The sequence below is a fragment of the Muscardinus avellanarius genome, assembly GCF_963383645.1.
Source record: "Muscardinus avellanarius genome assembly, chromosome: 10".
NCBI classification, from domain to species: domain Eukaryota; kingdom Metazoa; phylum Chordata; class Mammalia; order Rodentia; family Gliridae; genus Muscardinus; species Muscardinus avellanarius.
In genome coordinates, this window is record NC_137796.1 from 35,235,369 (window position 1) to 35,244,450 (window position 9,082).

Below are 9,082 nucleotides of genomic sequence, written 5' to 3' on the forward strand. Positions count from 1 at the left end.
AAAGGCAATGCCCAGAACAGGAAGTCTAGACGCTGCAGGGCGGGGTGTGGGAGGGAGGGTGAGGCTGCAGGGTGTGGGGGGGGGAGGAGGTGTCCCATGGTAATTTAGAAAGGGCATGAGATGTCCAAGGGGTGGTGAGAATGTGTTCAGGGAGGAATCATTTTCTGGATGATAATATATATGTATATATATCATGCACACACATATATACAATACATATATGCATATATGTATTGGAATATATGTATATGTGTGTGTGTGTGTGTGTGTGTGTGTGTGTGTGTGTGTGTATGTTTGTATGTATTGGGGAATTGAACCCAGGGGCATTTTTACCTCTGAGCTACACCCCAGCCCTTTTTATTTTTATTTTCACTTACTTATTTGGTACTGAGGATTCAATCCAGGGGCCTTCTACTTCTGAGCTACACTCCCAACCCTTTATTTTTATTTATTTATTTGTTTGTTTATTGGTGGCACTGGGGTTCCTGGAAACCCTTCTACCTCTGGGCTACACTCCCAGACACCTATTTGTTATATTTTTATTTGGAAACAGGGTCTCTTAAGCTAGTGAGGCTGGCTTCAAACCTGCGCGATCCTCCTGTCTCCACCTCCCAAGTGCAGGGATTACAAGTGTGCGCCACCATGCCTGGCTATTTTTTATTTTGAAACCAGGTCTCACTAAGTTGCTGAGGCTGGCCTCAAACCTGGGATCCTCCTGTCTCAGCCTCTGAGGATTGCAGGCATACACTATTGCTCGGCACGTGGAGAGATTTTCTGAACATAAAAGCTGCATTCTGTCAGTAAGTGGAGTTAGTTCATGGAGGGGCCCAGCTGGTAGCCCTGGATAGAGAGATGGAATGAGAGAACAGACCCGGGAGCCCCCCCTCACCTTGCCCAGCACCTCTGCCTCTCCCGTGGGCCCCTGGGAGGTGTTCTGAAGCTCCCTCCCCCTAGGCAGAAGCCTGTCCTCCTGGGCTCAGGACTCAGGAGCACATGACAGGAGCCAGGAGGGCACAGGAGCCTGCTTTACCTGCAGCTTCACCTCCCTGTCAGACCCCGAAGCCTCCCCGCAGGGTCTCCAGCCCCTTCCCCATCTCCTAAATCCAGCTGCACAAATTAAGAGAGCAAGGGGTAGTAGGCATCAGGGCTGAGGAGAGTTTAGATCATGTCATTAAATCGTCCCTCATTTACTTAGGGAGAAACTGAGGCTGGAGAATGGAAGCCAGGCCGTGTTTACAAATTCATTTCTGAGGTGAAACAATAATGATCCTGATAACAACAACAAATGATTGCTGAATTCCAGTCTATCTCTTTTCTTCCTCCAGGACTTTTTAGCTGGAGCACTGGGTACTGAGGCCAATGGGTTCTTAAGCCGTGGCTGGACCTAAGGAGAGATGCATCTGGATCCCAGGAGAGCCATCCGCATGGACACCTTCCTGTCCACGTCAAGTCCCCCACCCGTACGCAGCCTGAGCATCCCCTGATGTGGTCATTTTAAGCAGTTGGATTTTCTATTCTTTCCAGCCCTCGGTCCACCCCCACCCCTCCTAGCAAATGGATAACAGGAAACAGCCAAAGCTTCTTAACTTTTCTTTAATCTTCCCCTCTCTGGCAAACTGAAAAATCAAACGATAATTGTCTGGGTGATCTCATTATTGTCAACAAAATCCAAGCCTTGAAGTCCGAATCCACTGAAACGCGGACACATTAAACACAAAAGGAAACTGTGCTTGCATGTTGTTCGATAAATAAATAAGGCTGGCGGGAGCTAGTCGCGGCCTGGCACACAGAGGGGCCCGGCTGCCGGAAGGGCTAGGACGGGGAGATGACCACAGGAACCCCGGAACCCTGCATCTGGGAAAGACTAGATCTGGGAGGTCAGTGCCCCATCCTTCCTGTTCGTGTGAGTCCAGCCCAGCAGGAAACAGATGGCACCTACACCTACCCAAGGGCAATGAGGGGAATTTGATGATAGGCCTATTTACAAGAGAGGAGAGCCAGAAAGTAGAGGTGAGACACCCCAGGACTAGCAAATAGGAAGCCATTCCCACCACCAGGCCAAAGCAGAGCAGGTAGCAGAACCCAAAGCAGGTGGCCTTGGGACAGGACCCCCAACAAGAGTGGAGGCTTTGGGGAAGGAAATACCACTGCTGCCAGCTGTGGGCTGGCAGGGGGAAGACCAGGAATGGGCAGCATGTCTGCTCTCCCCATCACCTTCTGACCTCTCGATCCTGCCTCCCATTGGCCAGACACTCGGGATGACACAGATGCAGGGATCCAGCTACCTGGAACTGGATCTGTAGAGAAACAGAACACCCAGCATTCCGAGTGGGGCAGACACTCCCCACGACACGCTGCCTCTGCGCTCCCCTCCGCCTGCACAGGCCCAAGGCGGGGAGCTCGGCCCCACCTCCACCTGCAAGCAGCTTGCTGGAATTTGGACGTCCCAAGCCTCAGTTCCTGGCATAACCAAGTTCAGGGCTTGGGCAGTAGGTCACCTGCAGACTTGGGAGCAGGCCTATTTGAATGTGAGGACAGACTGACTGGGATGGCCAGGGAGAGAGGAGCTGGCAGGCAAGCTTGCTGGTTGGGGGGGGTGGGTAAGTACAGAGCAAAATACAACCCCCATTTGTTTGCCTTCTCTTCATGTCTCATTGTCTTGATTTCTTTCTGCCATCTTACCATAATCTTGCTTTTGTGTGTGTGGTGCTTTATGCATGCAAGGTAAGTGACATACCCTCCAGGCTTATGGTAATCTTTTTTTTTTTTTTTTTTTTTTTGGTGGTACTGAGAATGGAACCCTTTTCTGGACTGTACTCCTAGACCTATTTTATATTTTTATTTGGAAACAGGGTCTCTTAAGCCAGCGAGGCTGGCTTCGAACCTGTGCAATCCTCCTGTCTCCATCTCCCAAGCACAGGGATTACAAGCATGTGCCACCACACCCGGCTCATCATTTTAATAAGTGGTATGACAACATAGATGGGTTTTCACCTTTATGGAAAATGAGACGCCCTGGGAGGCTGAGGTGCAGTGGTGGAACCCCTCCTTCCACTCCCTCGCTGGCCTGCAAGACCAGGGCCAGAATCTTCTCCACTCCCGGCTCCTGGGCATGTTGGCTGCCTGAGTGCTGCAAGCCTCCATCCCTCTCTGTCCCAGGGCACCAATGGAGGGAGCTCAGGGAGGGGAGAGGGCATCAGGAGACCTTCATTATTACCTAAATGGGCTGCTTCTGGATGTGCGACCTTGCTCTGAGTCACAATTTCCCAACACAGAAGGAAAGGGGACTTTGATTCTGACTTGACCAGCCTAAGAGCCCAACATGAAGCCCCCTCTCTCCTTTCCCCTTCCCCAACTCCTTTCTATCCTAAAGGAATGGCTATTTCTACCCTGGAAACATAAATCTTATTTTTTTTATTTGTGAGAATTCCCATAAGCACTGTGGGTTTTTGCAAAGGGCCTCTTGCATATTGTCACATTGGGTATTTTGGAAACGGCTCCCTCTGTTTTGTCCACTCAGCCATAACATGAGCAGAAGGGACAAAGGAGGACCCAGCGTCCCTGACAGACCCTCAAAGCAGAGACGGTCCCTCCTGGCCCTCCCTCAGTTCCCCCCTGAGCCTCAGTTTCCTCCTCTGTAAAGTTGGGTGTTTACTACAGGAGTTGCAACCCACAAAGCATTTAGCCAGTTCCCGGTGCTCCATAAGCACTGCTGGAGTGCCAGCCTCATGCTCCACCTCCTTGGAGGCTTGATGCAGTTGGATTTACCCTCAAAGCCAGACGGTCGCTGGATGGCCCTGCCCTTTAGTCTTTGTCTTTTCTCCCCCCAGGCTTCAGCAGGAAAATGTTCACCAGAGAACTGTGGATATGAGGCTGAAAAAGGCTTCTATAAAAATGCAAAGGACTGCATGCTTCTAAGGAATTAAAAAAATATGCGGATCTTTTCATCTATAGATGCCTTGTCACCTTGAATAGGTTCTAAATTCTTTGAGGGTAGAAAATAAAAGCAGGGAACTAATGTTTACTGAACACTGTGGTAGACATTACAAAGTTTCCCCAATATATGGTACAATTTTTCTTTCTGAACATAGAGAAAACTATATCCCACCACCCAATGTGAGGTGGAGCCATGGGGCTAGTTTGTACCAATTAATCGAGAGCAGAAGGTGTCGATCTGCTGCTCTGACTAAAGTTGTCTCTTTAGTCTATCTGCTCTGCCACAACAGGCATAGAGGCTTTGTGTTGAAATGGTAGGGCCAGAATTTAATTCTCTAGATTATTGTTACTCAGAGGGGAAAGCTGTCATGGGGAGTGGCCTAGACATGCAGAAAACCTGGAGTAAAAAATAAACTTCTGTTATTTTAAGCCCGTGAGTTTTGAGGGATGTTTGTTACTACAGCATAGCCTTACCTACACTAACTGATACAAACATGATCATGTCAAGTACTTTTATATGTCTTGTTCTCTCATTTGATCCTCACTGTAACTCGAGAAGTAGGTGTCACCATTTTTCAGAAAGCTGAAATTACAAGACATGTCAGGTCATTGGTCCAAAATCAGTAAGAAGTAGACCTAGGGGTAGAGCCAAGTTTATTTGCCTCCTAATTAGGTCGATTAGGTCGGTTCTACCACTCAGAAAGGAGAAAGTCGGGAAGCAGGCATGTAAATGGCCAACTCAGTGCAGAAATACCTCTAGTAACCATGGGGTCCTTGCTAAGTAAATCATAATCCTTCAAGAGCCTGGGGAGGACTTCCGGGAAGATGGCGACCGAGAAAAGCGGGGCTTAAGAGTCCCGCTAACAACCAATCTCCATTACCACAAAAAGAGCGCCTTTCATAGCCAGAAAAACAAAAAAAACCACCAGGCTCCAGAGAGAAAGCGGACTGAGAACAGAGCTCAGGGCCACAGAGGAGACACACGCGCCCGAGGACGCGGCAGCAGCGCCATACTGCCGGCGGCAGCGGCGAACTCAACGGACGGCTACAGCAAGCCAGGTGAGCCGCTGCGGAACAGCCAAGCGGGATCTTTCGGCACAGACAGCATTTAAAGCTCCCAGTGGCTGAGCTCAGCACACGCTGCAGAGATTCAGAGTGGAAATCAAAACCAGAGAAGAAAAAATACGCCAGCCTCATGGCCGAGGGCGTGGCAGAGGCGCCATATTGCCACCGGCGGCGGCAGCAGCAGTGAATTCACCGAGTCCAGTACAGCTACATCTGCGTACTCAAGAACAGTGAGTCAAATTGCGGGCCACAGAGGAGAAATCGCAGTATTGGGCCTCCTGGGACTTGACCCAGTGAGGGAGTGGTGGTGGCAGAGATATCACACCATAGGAGAACGTGCAACCTGGCACCCCCCATAGTTTAAAGCAGCCTCTATCGACTCCCTGGGTCGGAGACTCTGTGATACAGCCCAGTAAAGGAGTAGTGGGGTCTGAGATAATACAGACTCGAGATCCAGAGCACTTTAAGTGAAGCCATAGTGACCCAAGGGAAGAACCCAGAGAAGGCACAAACCTCCGAAATCATGGGAAAGAGGAATAACACTGGAGTAATGAATGTGCACAACCCCACAACATCAGAACCCGATAAAACAGAAAATCAGAGATTTCTAGAAGATCAAATCAGGAAAATAACTGTAGAAATAATAGAGGTGCTTCGAAAAGAACTCAGAGAGAGCCAAAAAGAGATAAAGGATGCAATTAATGAAGTAAAGGCCTCAATTCAAAGCACAAACAACCGATTAGACCACATGGAGAACAGAATCTCGCTCTTAGAAGATGAGCAATCCAAAAATGAATGCATAGTTTCTAATCTAGAAAAAAATATCCAACAGCAGGAATCTGACATTGAAGAAATATGGGCCCATCTTAAGAGAGCTAACCTAAGAATAATTGGAATAGAGGAGGGAAAAGAAAGTGATACCAAAGGGATCAACAATCTCTTCAAGGAAGTAATAGCAGAAAATTTTCCAAATATAGAGCAAGAGGTTGATACACAGATCCAGGAAACTTATAGAACTCCCTTTAGACAGGATCGGAGAAGAGGATCCCCACGCCATATAATTGTCAAAATGACCAATGTGGAAGCCAAGCAGAGAATCTTAAAGGCAACAAAAACAAAGGGCCAACTGACATTCAGAGGCAAACCAATTAGAATCACTCCAGACTTCCCAAACCAAGTCATGAGAGCCAGAAGGGCTTGGAGTAACATATTCCAAACTCTGAAAGAAAACAACTTCCAGCCAAAAATGTCCTATCCAGCAAAACTTTCTATCAAATTAGATGGAGAAATAAGAAGCTTCCATGACAAACAGAAACTGAAGGAATTTATGTCTTCAAAACCAGCGCTAGAGAAAATACTCAAAGAGATTAACTACAAAGAAGAAATAGGTAACACTCACCAGAACCAGAGAAACAAGAGTTTCCATCCAACAGACAACTAAGATTGGTTATCTGTGGAGATTCATTATTTATGTTAGTCTTTTACCTATCTCTAAGTTGTATTGTTTGCCTTTATTGTTAATTTTTAGGATTTCTAGTTGGAATATTAATATACCTTCAGATATAGCATTTGGAAATATTTTATCCAATTCTATTAGTAACTTTTAACTCTGTTTACATTGTCTTTGGATATACAATATTTTCTTTTATTTTTTAGGGAGTTTGTATATTCTTCTGTTGCCTGTGCCATTGAAATCATATCCAAGAAATCACTGCCAATTTCAATGTTGTGAGGTTTTATGACCCAGATTTTCTCCTAAAAGTCTTAAGATTTATATTTAGGTCTTTTATCTATTTTGAGTTAATACTTGTATATGGGATTAGGTAAAGGTCCAATTTTATTCTTTTCCATGTAATTATTATTTTTCAACAATATTTAGTTAAAAGATTATTATTTCCACCACCAAATGTTCGTGGAAACCTTGTCAAAAATAACTTGACAATATAGGGAAGAATTTAGCTCTAGGCTTGTATTTAACTCCAATGGTCTATATATCTGCCTTTAGAACAGTACTACACTGTTTCAATTATTGTAGCTTTATATGGTTTGAAATCAGAAAATATATATCTGCTAGCTTTGTTCTTTTTCAAGATCGTTTTGGGTATCTAGAATTCATATTCCATATTAGGATAGATTTTTTTCTGAAAAATAAATATATAAATATATGATAGTTTCACCTAAAAAAACAAAAAAATATGCTCTAGTAAGAAAGAAAGCAAAAAGAAATATTGAAAGGCTATCTTTAAATCATCAAAAGCTTGGTATCAGACAAATGAAACTGTTATGTGAGATTATCATTTTTAATTTTGGATAAATTGCTATAATACTAGATGTCAACCACTAAGCCAAGCATGGGAAGGAGGGATGGGGAGAGAATGGGGTGGGGATCGGGTGGGGGCTGACTGGGCGATGTGTGCATGTATGTCTACAAAAGTTTGTATCCCACTATGATGTATGAATACAGTGCACCAATAAAATAAAATTAAAAAAAAAAAAAGAGCCTGGGGAAAAAATGTTCCCAGCTAAAAGTAGCTACACCAGAGGGTCTAAGCCAAAGTCAAACTCCAGGTTGGCAGAATTCTTGGATGGCTTGGAATTCCTGCTGGCCAGGGTTCCACTGGCATGGAAGTGTTTACACTCGCCTCAAATTAGTTCTCCCACGCCTTCCAGAGCCCCAGCCCATATTTGGGATGGAAAAGGAAAAATGATTCCCAGTGGGGATTCAAAAGCATCAGAAAAAAACTCCACAGGGCTGTAGCCTGTCCGTGTGGGCCAGGGCTTTGAGCAACGGCATCCCTGGTCCCCCATACCTGAGCCCTGTGCTAGCGGGGCAGCAGGCCAGGAGTACAGAAAGCCTCTCACACACAGATTAGGAAGGAAGGCTTTTTCTGTTTTTTTGCGGTTCTAGGAATTGAACACAGGGGTGTTCTACCTCCAAGCTACACTACCCTAGCCCTATTTTTATTCTTTTTTTTTTTTTTTTTTTTGGTGGTACTGGGGTTCCTGGAAACCCTTCTACCTCTAGGCTATACTCCTAGACCTATTTTATATTTTTATTTGGAAACAGGGTCTCGTAAGCCAGCAAGGCTGGCTTCGAACCTATGCAATCCTCCTGTCTCAGCCTCCCAAGCACGGGGATTACAAGCGTGCGCCACCACGCCCGGCCCTATTTTTATTCTTTATTTTGAAATAAGGTCTCACTAAGTTGTGAAGGGCCTCACTGAGTAGCTGAGGCTGGCTGCAAACCTGCGATCCTCCTGTCTCATCCTCCCAAGTACTTGGATTACAAGCGTGCGCCACCATGCCTGGTTTAGAAAGAAGGCATTTCTGAAAGCCCCCTTACGAAAACCAGTATCTCTCCACATTCAAACCAACTGCAAGAAATGAGAGAAAAGATCTAGTGTGTGTTTCTTCATCCTCCATTCAAAAAGGCCTTGAGTGATTGTACTGCCTTCACATGCAGGGAGCAGCAGGCCCAAGCAAGAGTCTCTGCAGGGAAAGAAATTTATAGAAGACCAAGAAGCTTGTACCCTTCACACAAGAATAAAAAAAAAATAGGCATAAGAAAGAAAAAAGCAGCGTGTTGTTTGAATTAACATTTATATGTGTTAAGAACACACACACACACACACACACACACACACACACACACACGTGACAAACAGAGTTCAGGACAGTGTTTATGGGGGTTAGGGGTGTGACTGTGTCAAGCTTGAGAGGAGCACAGGTCAGAGTCACCATCACTGGCCAGTGCTTCAGCCGAGGGGAGTGACAGGTTACCAGCGTTTCTGTCAGTCTAATTAATATACCAGTGGCACATGAGGGATGCAGGTGCTCAATTGATCCCACGTTGTCTACCTAAGATCTATTTTCAAAGGAGAAACTAAAGCCACACCCCTTACTTGTCATTTCCCAAGTGCTGGGCTCTGTGACAAACCTTCACATACATTAAACATATTTACATGTCACAGCAGCCTTATGAGGTGGCTTATTTTATGTCCATTTTACAGAAAGGTTAAGTACCAGTTGGGCACAGTGGAACATGCCTGTAATCCCAGTGTACTTGGGAGGCTGAAACAGT